The sequence below is a fragment of the Furipterus horrens genome, unplaced genomic scaffold (genome assembly GCF_987537825.1).
Source record: "Furipterus horrens unplaced genomic scaffold, mFurHor1.1.pri manual_scaffold_17, whole genome shotgun sequence".
In the NCBI taxonomy this organism is placed as follows: Eukaryota; Metazoa; Chordata; class Mammalia; order Chiroptera; family Furipteridae; genus Furipterus; species Furipterus horrens.
In genome coordinates, this window is record NW_028327187.1 from 45,968,269 (window position 1) to 45,983,988 (window position 15,720).

At 37.8% G+C, this 15,720-nt stretch overlaps 1 pseudogene; it reads left to right on the plus strand.

Moving 5' to 3' along the window:
* Window positions 1-11,108: 11,108 nt before the first annotated feature.
* LOC149990942 (dnaJ homolog subfamily B member 6 pseudogene) overlaps window positions 11,109-15,720 on the plus strand; it is a 30,831-nt pseudogene continuing 26,219 nt past the window's right edge.

Consider the following 15,720-nt stretch of genomic DNA (forward strand, 5'->3'; position numbering starts at 1 on the left):
GCAATAACAAATGAGTTATGTATACTATAGTTTAGACTGGTTTATCAAATTTCCTTCTGAATTGACACTAGTGTGCATTGTGGGAATATAATTTGTTATAGTGTATACCTTAACTAGCTACTCTAGAAATTTCAGAATGAGCTTGAATTGCCCATATTAGTTTTATCTTTCACATATCCCAATAACCTCACAGTATTTGCAATCATTCAATCAAACCATGTATTTTTAAAAATCATTTTACTCTGTGCCTTTGTCCATGCTGTTTCCTCCTCCATAAATTCCCTTTTGTACCATCATATCTTTTTCTTGATCGAGTTCATACACTAAATTTTTTCAAGAAATTGACTGTATATTTTGCTGGCAATATCCTTCATCTACCAGTTCAAATGCTACCTCCTCTATGAAGCATTCTCTAATTCTTCCAGGCAGCTGTAGGCACTCTTTTTCCCTGAGCTCCGACACTATAACTTGAATTACAACCAAGCATATCATTACTGAAATTATCACTTTGTTTGTCTGTTCATATAAGACCGTGAGTTACTTGATGGCATGGACCATATCTTATCTTCCCAGCTTATTTTTCTCCAAATATTCAATATTTGCTGAATAAATAAATCACAGGATTATCTTAAATAGGAAATTTAACAAGATCTAAAATAACTTCTACAGGTATTAGGTAGTTACTTCATCTTAAACTGTGAAGACTACCTGATGACAAGTGTGTACATTATCAGAGTAAAAGGGCAGAGCAGTTAACTGTGTATGGAAACATAAAATTAAAGTGGTTGGTATTATCTTATACTGAAAGTGAGTTGTTAAATATATTCCTTGTGTTTGACTTTTAAATTCACTCCAATTCATCCTTTCCTTACCTTAACTTTCAGAGTGAAACAAAAGAGCCAGATGGAGAGCAGTGATCATGAGATCAAACTCGTTCACTTATTCATTTAACCTTTATCAAATATCTACAATGTTCAAATCAACAAGCTAAAAAAACAATCCCTCCTTGTTCTCATGAGACTTTTCATTTGATAAGGGGAAATATAATAAATTAGAAAGAGTTCTATAATACCAGCTAGTAATTTTATAAAGAAAAATTTATCAGGATGACAGGATAAACATTAATGTGGCTCTTTTAGATAAGAAGGCATCTTTGAGATGGTATTTGAGGAAACTCCTAAGGTAAATAATAAGTAAAACTACTATCAGGAGGAAGAGGAATGAGGCAGCAAGTGCAAAATTTAAGGTTGATGGAGGAACTTGTATCCTAGCAACAGAAAAGAAGCCAGAGTGGCTGGAATGTGGTGAGCCAGGGGAAGCCTTGTAAAAGATGAAGTCAGAGAAACAGCAGAGATCCAGATCATATAGAATCTTATAGGTTATACTAAGGTCTTTGGACTTTATTCTAGGAATAAAAAAAAAGGTCATTTGAGAGTCTTGAGCAGGAAAATAACATTATTTAATTTACATATTTGTAGAAAGTATCTTAGGCTCAGGCTGCCATAGCAAAATAATATAGACAGGGTGGTTTAAACAACTGGAATGTATTTCTCACAGTCTGAAGGCTGAAATCTAAGATCAAGGTGCCAGCAAGATAAGTGTCTAGTTAGAGCTCTCTCGTTGAATTTCAGACAGCCACCTTCCTGCTGCATCCTTGCTTGGCTTTTCCTCCATACATAATGGTAGAGTTAAAGAGACAGCAAGCTCCCTGGTGTCTCCCCTTGTAAGGGTACCAATCCCATAATATGAGCCCCGTCCTTATGATTTTATCTAATCCTAATTATCTCCCAAAGTTCTTATCTCCAAATAATGTTACATTGGGGGACAGGACTTCAACATATGAATTTTAGAACACAATTCAGTTAATAGAAGAAAGATTAATCTGAATGTTGTGTGGAAAATAGACTATTAGGGGACATGTGTTTTAAAATAAGAAGAGAACTAGCCAGAAATCTATTGTAATCATCTAGGTGAGAGATGACAGTTGCTTGAACATAGTCTGAAGCATTGGTAGTAGTGAAAGGTGGTGATATTTTAGACACATTTTGAAGGTAAAGCCCACAGGATTTTCTAATAAGCTGTATGTGGGTTATGGAGAAAAAATAGTCAAGACATCTGGGCTGGAAAATTGGTAAAAGGTGGTTTCACTTACTACAACAAATACAAGAAAATGTCAGTTTGGGTGGGAGGAGGTAGAATCAGGAACTTAGTTTTGAGCATGTTAAGTTTAAGCTTCCATTTAGGTAGTGGAATGCCAATCTGGAGCTCATGGGACAGGTCTACAATGAAGATTTAAGTTTGGGAGGCATTAATGAATATATAATATTTAAGGGCAAGGAATGATATCACCAATGAGGCACTTCAACATTTTAGAGGGTAGGCATAGAAAAGCAGAATCCATGAAATAAGACAAACAGAACAGCTAATGAGGCAGCAGAAAAATCAACAACAAAGGAAAAAACAGAATAATGTACTTTACTGGAAGCAAAGTGAATAAACGATATCAACTTGGAAATAGTAGTTATCTGTGCCAATGTTGCTGAAAGGTCAAGTTGAATGACAGCTGAAAATCGATTATTGGAGTTGTAAGCATAAGCTTCATGCCCTTTATTAATAACATTTGTCAGAATGTAAATGAACTTGTTGAGCAGTAGCCACCTTCAGAGAGAATGTAAATGACAATAGAATAAAACTTCAGGTTAAATAGAAAAGAGAATTTTATCCTACAATAGTTTATGGAACATTAAACATTAACACTGCAAGGCTGTCTCTAAAGCCTTCTCTGAAAATCTATAACACAGGATGCATAATGACTTAGAGCTGCTGGTGGAAGAATTATTCAAAAGTAATCCTTAAGGGAGGTGTAGGCTAGATTGCCTACAGACCATTTTCATCTTTCAGGAAACTTTACTATCCTTTATGCAAACCAATGGTTCTTACTGAGCTTCCAATTAAAACTGTAGTTCACTTTTATAGATCTTTTTGTGCATTAAAATGTTCATGAGGCTTATCTCACATTTAAAAAAGGTGGAGGTCCAGTGTTAAAAGCAAGTGAAAGATTGAGCAGTGGTGTGCAGAGAAATAAGAGAAATGTAAATACTGGGTAGTCGGCAGCCGTCCGTCTCGAGAGACGATGGTGTAGCTTCTTTTTTTTTTTTTTTTTTTTTTTTAAGTATATTTTATTGATTATATTGTTACAATAGTTCCAATTTTTTTTCCCCTTTGCTCCCCTCCGCCCAGCACCCCCCTTCCCCAACAATCCCCTCTCCAAGTCCATGCCCATGGGTCGTACATACAAGCTCTCCCGCTTCACCCTTTCATATATTCTTCTTCTTCTTTTTTTTAAAATTAATTAATTAATTAGTTAAATATTTTAACAATAAAAAATAACAATTCCTCCCTCTCAGACTTAAGACCCTTTACAATCTTATAAAGGACAATGGATGAAGGTCTCGAGCTCCTCTAGCTGCTTCAAGCTGGACATGGTCGTCGTCCTACCTACCCGTGGGTCAAGAAATCCCTAATAAGAGTGGGGATGTGGAGGGGAGGGTGGCCTTCCCACAAGGGGAAGGATCGTGCAGACTCCAGGTTGGTTGGCTGTCTCTGGACAACGGCATGCTTGGTTTGACAGGCTGGCATCCTTGTTGTATTCTGGGGGCAACAGGGTTAAAGGACATCATTTAATCCGTAACCACTAGATGACAAAAGACAGGTATTAATTTTTCAATGTCCCACATTAGGGAAAAGAAGGGCTTCTTTGGAGGAAGGTGTGCCAGGTACATCTCACCTGTCCAAAACCCTTTTGCCCATTATACTTATTTTGGACTGAGGGAAATATTTTAGGTTTCCCCCATCTCAGGCCTCTGGGCTTTTTCTGTCCAAGCCATTAGGATAGAAAAGAGAAACCAGTTTTAAAGTGAAGCCCACAGACCACCCCGTTCTTCACCAACCCAGCCACTTAGTTCAGCCAAACCATTGAGTCTCAGGAGGCAGCAGTGCAGACAGGATTAAGTGAGGCCTATGCATACAGATAATCACTCAGGTAATGAGATTGTAGGCTTATGCCCTTTGAAAACAGAAAACACATGTTAATTTATGTAACATAACCCACATACAAGTCTCTAAATCTGTAGGACTGTCTTATCGGAAGGAAAATCCTTGTCCTTCTAATATTCACTGAACTTGCATTTCTATTCTTTATATTTTTATTCCCCCCCCACTAAAAAATTTTCTGTTTGTTTGTTTTTCCACTACAGTTGTCTCACTTTTTTTCCCCCTCTTGCTTCCCTGCACCCTGCCCCCCCCCACAGTCAGTCCCCACCCAGTTGTCCATGTCCATGGGTCATTCATACATGTTCTTTGACTAGACCCTTCCCCTTCTTACCCCTTCTCTCCCTCCCATCTCCCCCTTTGTTACTGTTAGTTTATTCCTTGTTTACATACCTCTGGTTCAATTTTGCTCATTTGTTTGTGTTGTTCATTAGTTTCCTGTAACAGGTGACAGCATAAGGTAATTTTCTTTTGTTGCCTGGCTTATTTCGCTAAGCATAATTCTCTCTAGTTCCAATCATGTTGTTGCAAATGGTAGAAGTTCCTTCTTTCTTTCAGTACTTATTCATTGTCATTTTCCCCCTTTGTACTCGTGTTCCTCTCTGTCTCTCTGTTTCTTCATCTTCTTAAAGCAAAACCTTTAGCATCTCTTGCAATGCTGGTTTGGTGGAGATGTATTCTTTTAGCCTTCTTTTGTCTTGGAAACTCCTTATTTCACCTTCCATTTTGAATGAAAGCCTTGCTGGGTAGAGTATTCTTGGTTGTAGGCCTTTGTTTTTCATTGCTTGGAATATTTTTTGCCATTCCCTTCTGACTTGTAGTGTTTCTGCTGAGAAATCTGATGATAGCCTTATTGGAGCTCCCTTGTATGTTATTAGTTGTTTCTCTCTTGCTGCTTTTAGGATTCTCTCTTTGTCTTTGAATGTTGGCATTTTAATTATGATGTGTCTTGAAGTGGGCCTGTTGGGGTTCATCTTCATTGGGACCCTCTGTGCTTCCTGGACTTGCGTGACTCTTTCTCTCGTCATGTTAGGAAAGTTTTCTGTCTTTAGTTTTTCAAAGAGGTTTTCTATCCCTTGCTCTTCTTCTTCTCCTTCTGGAATTCCTATGATACGGATATTATTACGTTTCATGTTGTCCTGCAGCTGTCTTAGAACCTCTTCAGTCTTGTTCAGTCTTTTTTCATTTTGTTGCATTGTCTGGGAGTTTTTGTGTAGGTTGTCCTCCAGCTCGCTGATCCGATCTTCTGCTTCCTCTAGCCTGCTTTTAATTCCTTCTACTGTGTTCTTCAATTCAGAGATCGTATTCTTCATTTCCTCCTGGCTCTTATTGATAGCTTCTATGTCCTTTTTCATGCTCACGTAATTTTCTGTGAGTTCCTTGTAGTTTTTCTGGAGTTCTTTGAAGTTTCCGCTGAGCTCATTCAGCTTCTCCATAATCCATGTTTTGAATTCCATATCTGATAGTTCGCTCCCCTCTATTTCATTTAGCACTCTTTCTGGGGATTCTACCTTTCCTTTTGATGGGAGGTTGTTTCTCTGTCTCCCCATTTTTTTGACTCCTATTGTTTGTTGGTGCTTCTTGGAATGATCTGCACTTCCTGGATCTGCCTCTGGTGGCGTCAGATCATGTACCAGTCTGGCCCTAGGCAGCCTGTTGGAGACTTCCAGGGATCTACTGCTGTTGTCTGTCTTCTTTGATTGTTAATCTATTCAATCTGTGATTAGCTGTCAGGCTTAAGGACTGTGGGTGTGGCAGCTTAATTCCTGTAGGCAGGGCTTTTGCTTCCCCTCAGGCTGACGCCACTTGGAGGGGAATGGTCTACCCGCAGTACTGGGGATGAGTCAGCACTGGGACCCAGTCAGCTGCTCCTCCAGTTCTCCCCTCAAAGCCACCGTGCCAAATTCTCCCCAAGTGTCTCCAGTCCTCTCTGCCTTCCCTCTGCTTGAGCCCAGGGTAAGTGGTGGCCAAAATATTTTCGTATGTGATCCACTTAAGAGCTCTTTTTCTCCTGCTGTTTCTCTCCGGCTAGCAAGAAAGCCTGTGGCTTTTCGCTTTTCACAGCTGATACTATTTTACTTTCCACTCTGTCGCTGTAGGCTGGGAAGCCCAGCTGGGGGTTTAGACCCTGCCCTTCTCAGGGGGAATCCCCGGCTGCTGAGCTGTTTCTCAGCCCCTTCAGCTGCCACCCGTGGGAGCCCAGCCAGCCCTTCCACGTCTCCGCACTCCCTACCGGTCACGTTGTGATGTAGCGGCCTTTTCTGTCTCTCCGTGGTTATAAGACTTCTCTCCAGCTGGTGTTCGGTTCGTTATTCCAGATGATTTCTCCAAAATTACATTGTAAATCCAGACTAGTTCTAGGAGGAAGTTAGTGTAGCTTCCACTTACTCCTCCGCCATCTTGTTTCCTCGGTGTAGCTTCTTAAGAGTCTATCTTCACCGCCGAGAATGGCTGTGCAGTCCGACTCGGGAGTGACACGGTATCTGTCTCCTCCCGTGTTAAATCGACATCTTGCGATGACGCTGGAGTAGTATATTTCTGATAATTGTTTATAATGAGAAGATGCCAAGTGTGGAGTGACTACTTTTGAGTGACTGCTTTTGACTCCTACAAATGATAAATGCATTTGTGATTTCTTGATCCAGGAATGATAACAGAGATGACAGAATTTTGTAATGAAAATCAAGTATCTCTGTTGTACTTGACTGAATACTTGTCAAATGTGTTGTTTTGAATTAGTATAACACAGTTGTGGTTAGACACAAACCAGATTCTTTTATTCATATAGAAAGCATGTAAGAAACTTAAGTCATAAAGTCATAGAATGTGTTTATAATCATATGTCTTCCTACTAAGAGGTAAAGCATCAGAGGAATTACTTAAATAAAACTTGTTTAAATAAATGTCCATTATTTTCTGAAAATTGGAGTGGTATTTTTGCTGGTGAATTGAATTTCCCTTAATTGCAAATTTTCTGTGCTGATCATATTTTTTCACCCAAGTATGAATTCTGTAAAAAAAAAAAAAAAAAAAAAAAAAAAGCCCTGTCACATCCATCTGTTTTGTAAACTAAACAAAACCTTATTAAGGAGTTTTACTTAACATAAGACATCCAGATTCCATGTGTGTCTCCTATGAAATCTTAGGTCCTGGTTAGGTGATTCAACAAATAAAAATGTAAATGACTAACAAAGATGTGTTTTAAAAAGTCAAACATCACCACACACCTCTTAGAATGGCTAACATCCAAAAACCTGACAACACCAAAGCCTGTGAGGATGTGAAGTAATAGAGACTCTCATTCATTACTGGTGGGAATGCAAACATGGTACAGCCACTTTAGAAGACATTTTGATAGTTTCCTACAAAACTAAACATAGACTTATCATATGATCTAGCAATTTTGTTCCTTGCTATTTACCCTAATGAACTGAAAACATGCCCACACAAAATCTGCACCCAAATTTTGTAGCAGCTTTATTCACATTGCCAAAACATGGAAACAACATGTTCTGCATGTGTTTCTTCAGTTTCTCCAGCATCATTTGTTGAAGCAACTATTTCTTCCCCATTGGGTGTTCTTGGTTTCTTGTTGAATATTAGTTGACCATAAATATTATGATTTAATTCTGGGCTTTCTATCCTGTTCTACTGATCTGCATCTATATTTGTACCAGTACCATCTGTTTTGTTACTGTGGCTTTGTAGTATAGTTTGAAATCAGAAAGTTTGATACTTGAAACTTTGTTCTTTTTCCCAGGATTACTTTGTTATTTGGGGTCTTTGTGGTTCCACAAAAAATTTAAGATTCTTTCTTCTATTTTTGTAAAGAATGACTTTGGCAATTTTGTGGAGATTGCATTAAATCTATAAGTGGCTTTGGGTAGTATGTCCATTTTAATAATATTTATTCTTCCAATCTGTTTACACAGGATGACTTTCCATTTGTTAGTGGAAAGGAATTTTTTAATTTCTTTTAGCAAAGTCTTATAGTTTTCATTATACAGATTTTTCACTTCCTTGGTTAAATGTATATCTTATTACTTTATTGGTTTAGATGCTATTGTGACTGGGATAATTTTCCTTTGTTTCATTAGGCAAAATATGGAAACAACCCAAATATAAATCAATGGATGAATGGATTTAAAAATACAGTATAGATACACAATGTAATATTATTCAGCCATGAGAAAGAAAGATATCCTGCTATTTGTAACAACATGGATGGATGTGGAGCACATTATGCTGAAATAAGTCAGGCAGAAAAGGACAATTACTGTATGATACGTTGTATATACAGAATGTTTTTAAAAGGTCAAATTTATTTTTTAAAAAACAGAGAATATAATAGAGGTTTCCAGGGTGTGGGTGTCAAGGGGATAAGATTGATGGTGTTTAAGGGTATAAACTTATAATATTAGTAAGTAAGCTGTAGAGTTATAATCCATGGTATGATGAATAGTATAGTCAATAATAATATACTATGATGATATAATGTGATAAATATTGCTTCAGTGGCAATTATATAAATGTATGAAAGTAACATGCTGTACACCTTAAATTTACAAATCGTAACATGTGAACTCCATCAAATAAAAATTTAAAAATTTTAAAGATATATAACTTTTACTATAACAAACAAAAAATTCTTCCAATCTCTAACCATTATCCATTTCCAAAGCCATGTCCACATTTTTTGTTATTTCTTATAGCAATACTCTACTTCACAGTACTAAAACTCTAGTTAGTTAGCTATGGCTACCTTTAAAAAATACCACAGACTGGATGGCTTCAACACTAGAAATTTATTATAATCTCAGTTCTGGAAGCTGCAATTCCAAGATCAAGGTATAAACAAGGTTGATTTCTCCCAAAGCCCCTCTCCTCGGCTTGCAGATAGCCTTCTCTCTAAATGTGAACATCTCTGTTGTCTCTTTCTCTTCTAATGAGGATACCAGTCACATTGTATTAGGGCTCCATCCTTATGACTCAGTTAAAATTAATTATGTATTTAAAGACCCAATCTTCAATTTCAGTCACAATGGGGTTTGGGTCTTTACCATATGAATTTGGAGGGGAAAGAGAATTTTGTAAATAACAAATTTAAAATTATTATTTATTCTTAATATATGGCATTTTGTCATTAAGAAATGTCCCTTTTATCTCTAATAATGTGTTTTATTTTAAACTCTGTTTTGTCTATTAGTATGATCACTCCAACACTTTCATGGTTGCCAGACTATATAAGCAGTCTTCCCTTACCCAGCTTTGCTTTCCATAGTTTCAGTTACACACAGTCAACGACAATCCAAAAATATTAAATGGAAAATGTCAGAAATAAATAATTCATAAGTTTTAAATTATGTGCTGTTCTTAGTAGCATGATGAGATCTAGAGTTGCCTGCTCTGTCCCACCTGAGATGTGAGTCATCTCTTTGTCCAGGGTCTCCACACTGTAGATACTCCTTGCCTGTTCATCACTTAGTAGCCATGTGAGTTTTCAGATTGATTCTCATGGTGGTACCACAGTGCTTGTGTTCAAGTAACCCTTATTTTACTTAACAATGCCCCCAAAATGCAAGAGTAGTGATGCTGGAAATTTGAATATACCAAAAAGAAACTGTAAAGTGCTTCCTTTAGATGAACAGTAAGTACAGTATAGTGGAATATAATATTTTGAAAGAGAGAGACCACATTTATGTAACTTTTATTACAGTATGTTGCTATAATTGTTCTATTTCATTGTTAGTTGCTGTTGTTAATGTCTGTCAAAATGTCGGCAGCCATCCGTCTTGAGAGACGATGGTGTAGCTTCTTAAGAGTCTATCTGCACCACCGAGAATGGTTGTGCAGTCCGACTCTGGAGTGACACGGTATCTGTCTCCTTCCGTGTTGAATCGACATCTTGTGATGACGCTGGAGTGTCCTCTCCAGTGAAGCTGAAGCTTCACTGTATCTAATTTATAAGTTAAACTTTGTCATAGGTCTGGTATGTGTGTATAGGAAAAAACATAGTATATTCAGGGTTCGGCACTATCTGTAGTTTTAGGCATTCTCTAGGGTCTTAAAACATGCCTCATGGATAAGGGGGACTACTGTATCTTTTTTTATTATTTTGCTTTTCACTTTTTTTTCTTTAAATTGTGCCTCCTGTGGAATGCATATAGTTGATTTCTTTTTTATTTTAGTTTGGGATTAGTTAGGCTTCTTGAATCCATGTACTGATATTTTTTGATAGTTTTACAAAAAGTTTGATCATTATATCTTCAAGGATTTTCTCTGTTCCACTCTTTCTTTTCCTTTTGGCCCTCTGATTAAATGCAAGGTAGATCATCAGCCTATTCTACAAATTTATTAACCTCTTTCACATTTCACATCTCTTCATCTGTTTGGGTAGTATATTTCCTTCAGTTATTTATTATATAGCTTACAAAATACCTATTTAATTTTATGTAGTCCGTTGCTAAACCCATCTAACAAATTTTAAATTTCAGTAATAATATATGCCATTTATGTAGGTTCTATGTGACTTATTTTAATGTCGACTTCCTCTTTACTCATATTTTACATTTAATTCATTGAAATATAGAAAACAATTTCTACTCTAAGTCTGATAGTTATAAAGATGAAGTTTTTTCTATCTTACTCTGCCCTTTGTCCCTACAGGTTGTCACTCACGGTGACTTTTCCCTTAATGTCTTTTTTCTTCTTCTTTTTTTTTTTTAATCTCTATCTGTAGGAATTATCTTGGGCTTGGGATAAAAGTGAGTCCCTTCAAAAAAAAAAAAAAAGAATTTGAGATTAGTTCTGTCAGGCACTTAGAGAAACCACCAGCCTGGATTTGCTTTAAACTAAATACTCAGCTTTAGGTTTTCCAGGATAGTCAGGTGGTGTGTATTTTGGCTGTAAACATATATGAGGGTTAGCTTGCTATTATAAAATCTCAAGAGGAGATTACATCACATTTCTACCAAGGTTCAAAGGAAGCAGTATAGTTTTCCCTGAAGACTCCTGGATGAGGAACAGATTTACTTCTAGTGAACCCTTAAATTGAGAGTATGGTTCTTTGGCGCCCAAGCTTTGTAGAAGGATCTCCTGCTAGATTCTCCATCTTATGGGAGCCATGGGCTTTGTCTCCTATTCCTTCAGCTCCACAAGGCTATGATAAACAAAATGTGTTAAGTACAGCAAATGTTCTCAAAGTAAAAGTTGGCTTCAGAGAGCTGCTTAGGTCTTTTAGGTCTCTGCCTTCATTTAGTCACTGGATGATAATTTCTTATATTCTTTTCAGCTTATGGATGTATTCAAGAAGATTAATAAAGTGTTTTGATATAGCTTTGCATTTGTTTTCCATGAGAGAGTTAGTCTGAATACCTAGTCTTCCAGCTTACTAGAAACAAAACTGATTGCCAGTTTTTCCATGTGGTAATACTCAATTCTGGTGAGAATACAGTGAGACAGATATTCCCATATATTATATTTGTGGCAGTGTAGATAGTTATAATCTTTCTGGATAATGAAATGTATAAAGAGCCTTATAAACTTCATATATTTGGGTATTCCTATGTTTTCAAATATAGGTTTATAACCTAGGGATATAATCAGAAATGCAGAAAAGTGAGTTTTGTTTATGGCAGTATGATTGACAATATCCCATACGTAAAGACAACCTAAATATCCAATAGTACAGGAATAGTAAAATAAAGCATGGTATACCCATATGACATAATATTATGTAAAATTATAACTATATCTTATAAAAAATATTTAGAGACATATGGAAAGTCCTAAAATGTAGGATACAAAATTATATACAAAACATCATTCTATGCATAGAAAGAAGTGTTAATATGAAATAATTACTTCACATTTTGTTGTGTGTCTTGGTTATACCAGTATAAGTGCTTTTAGTTAACTTTTTAATTTGTCCTTTACCTTCAAAGGACTTATTAAAATAAACTACTATTTTATGAAATAAAAATATAAAGGTGCTATTTTCTGTGTTTTTTAAACAAAAATTTTAGACAATAAAATGGTCTCAAATATTGGCATTCTGAAAAATTGACCTTTCCTAGTGTTTCATTTTGCCAATGTTTAATAATTACAAATATCCTTTGTGTAAACAACAGTACTTTTAATGCATGGCTTGAAGAATTATTCCTGATTAAAGGTGATTAAGGAACAGCCTAAAAAATGGTCAGCCTGGTCTCTTCAGACATTTTACCAGAAAAGATTTACTACAAAAGTGATCCCATTGATTCTGTAAAAGTGCAATCATGGAGTTCTAAAAAATAAAAAATAAAAAAAAATAACAAACAACAAAAAAAAAACTTGACCTAAAACACATTTCTTCTCTAGCAACTGGTAAATTTGAACCAACTTTGCATGCTCCTAACATTCTCATTCTAATTCAGTCTCTATCTCTCTCTAATTCTCTCTCCCCAGCCACTTTCAACCAAGCTCAAAACCTTGATACCATGATTACTAATGACATGGCCTCAAATATTGCTAAGTTTTAATGTGTGTCACATGTGGTGGTACAACTTAGAATTGAGAAATGCTTAAAACTAGAGCATGCAAAGCTTGTAGAAAGCAACAAGAAGTAAATGTCCAATCTATGCAGAGAATAGGTTTTACATTAGGCCACAAGAACCATGGAGGGAATGTCAAAAGTGGTAGTTAAGCGCAGAATGAAAAGAAAAAAAGAAAAAAAAAGAAAAAAAAGCAGATAGACACTCAGACATTAATCAATGAGTGGCCCAACTAATTACATATTTATTGTGTAGGTGATCATTTTTACTGTTACAACTTTAGATGCGCTGTCTTTTCCCTCATGATACTCTGGCACCAAACATATTGTTCTTTACATTTACATTCTTCAAATATAAGCTCCATGAAAGCGCCAAATTTTTTTTGTTCAGTGCTTTATCCAGGACTGATATTCAGTCAGTAAACACTGGTACAATATCTTGGACTTCATGAATTCTGATTGGTAGAAGCCTAGAATGTCCATGTAGTCCTGATTGTTAAATATCTTAATATCTTGTTTGTCACTCTTGGGTGTATCTTCAATACCTAGTATATTGTCTGGCATTTAAATATATATCATATAATATACACGATATATTAATATATACATTTTAATATGTTATATATAATATATTTAAATATATAATGTATATTAAATTATATATAAATTAAACATATAATATAAATATATATTTAAACATGTATATAAATTAAATTATATATAATATATATTATATTTATAATATATATATTGTATTTATATATTACATGTAACATATAAATAATATACAAGGTCTGTCCAGAAAGTATTCATCCATGTGCTCTGAGAAATAAAGACATTTATTGAAGAAGATACAAGATACAAGAAACATTCTACATAGGACAAAGATGTCTCAGTCCCCTTCAAAGAGGGCACCTTGGGACCTCACACAGTTCTCCCAATCACCATCAGCTGCCCTCTCCTATTGGGTCTGATATATCTTCCCTTTCAAAGGTGGTTTTAGTTTTGGAAAAAGTCAGAAGTTGCAGGGTGCCAAATATGGGCTGTATGGGGGCTGAGTCACCTGGATGATTTGATGTTTCACCAAAAAACTCTGCACAAGACATGGTGCATGAGTGGGCACACTGTCATGATGAAGCTGCCAATCACCTGTTGCCCATAGCTGTAGGCTTCTGAATCATCCAAATAGTTTTCATGGAGGAATGTTCAAGCTTCACACAAAATTTGATGCAGACTCGTTGATATACTTGCTCAGTCATTTGAATGTGATGGCCACACAGTACACATGCTCACTCAATGGTGTCTACCGCCCCCACTAACTAGTACAATGAAGTCGTTATTGTTCATACATGCTCACTCTAGTCCATTCTCCTTGGCTGCCAGGTTACATTGATGTGGTGCAAACCATTCTTGTTATATAACAATGGTTGGACTTTTTCCAGACAAACCTCATATAAATTTAAACACCTGAAGCCAAGCTGTATCGACTCCGTCTTTCCCTTGGATCCTTCAGCTGCGAAGAGAGGGGGGGTCTGCTGCATGGGCAACAGCAGACCCTCCATATCACCCTGCCCAGGCTCTGTAGCTTCAGCTTCACTGGAGAGGACACTCCAGCGTCATCGCAAGATGTCGATTCAACACGGGAGGAGACAGATACCGTGTCACTCCCGAGTCGGACTGCACAACCATTCTCGGTGGTGCAGATAGACTCTTAAGAAGCTACACCATCGTCTCTCGAGACGGACGGCTGCCGACGACGACGACGATGACGACGATGACGATATAATAATAATAATATATATATATACACATATATGTGTGTGTGTGTATACACATATTTATGGTTTGTCCATGTATGATTTCCAGTGGCCTATATCTTCAATACCCTAATACTATCCTCAGCTGTTATCAATACCAACTTTGATATAGCCATTGATAGCTACCTTATCACCAGAATAACATGTCTAAAATCATATTTTTGTCATGTCTCTCTCCTGCTAAAAACCAACAAATGACAAAACACACCAATACCTCTCTTTCACCCATAATAAAAATTTTAAACTTCAAACGCTAAAATTTTCAACCAAAACTCTCAAAAATCTAGATCGGAAGATGGTGGAGGAGTGAGGGGAGGCTGTACTCTCTGGCTCCCGAGACTTGTCTGTAGTTTGGAATAATTGCAGACAGAACATCTCAGTGAGCAGGTGGACACTGGCAGGAGTTGAGCCTTGGCACTGCTGGATTAGAGAAAAACCATCTGGGAACAACGTGTTTAGTGAAGATAGTGAAAAAAGAAAAAGGGACGAAATGGGATTCCTGACTGGGGTGGCTGCCGGAGCCATGGGTGAAAGGACACAAAGGCTTTTTGGCGACCACTGGCTTCCCCAGAGGGAAGTCAGGAGGAAAGCAGATCTCTACCGGCTGGCAGAGACAGGACTCGACCAGGTGGCATAGGCGTTGAAAGACCGGAGACAGCGTGCTGCTGAGCAAGTGAAATCGTAATTTTTTTCTTTATATTTTTCTCTCGTGAACTACGGAGGGGGGGGGAAAGTTTGGGGGTGAAAATACATTCTTGAGGAGCGCAGGCGCAGAGGTGCGCGCGCTCACTCCCCAACCCACCCCTTGGGCCGTGGGCTCGCATAGGGAAGTGCCATCATTCACTGGCCCAGGTGCGCAGGGCCGAGAGTCCAGGGGCCCCTTGGACACACCCCAACAGACATAAGACCAGTGCCCAAACGGGCACAGGGAGGGACTTCTGGATACACAGAAGACTGTGCGCAGTTGCCCCTGGCCAGCTCGAGCGGGAGCCAGGCCCGAGTGCCAGGCCAGAACGCAGAGCATTCTCTCAGGCTCCGCGCATACTCGCCCAGGCGGGTGCAGGACGGTGGGCGGCTGTGGCGCCGGAACAGCAGGCAGCAGCGACTCACAGACACTTACCCGGAGTGCTGCACTGAGGCTAGCTGCCCGGCTGCCCTGGGCAAACAGGGGCGAGCGAGGAATAGCAGGCAGCAGGGACTCACAGACACTCACTCGGAGCATTGCGCTGAGGCTAGATCCCCGACTGCCTTGGGCAAGCAGGGGTGCACAAGTGCCAAAATACCTCACCAACATCAATAGGCACCAATCGCTCACTTCCACTA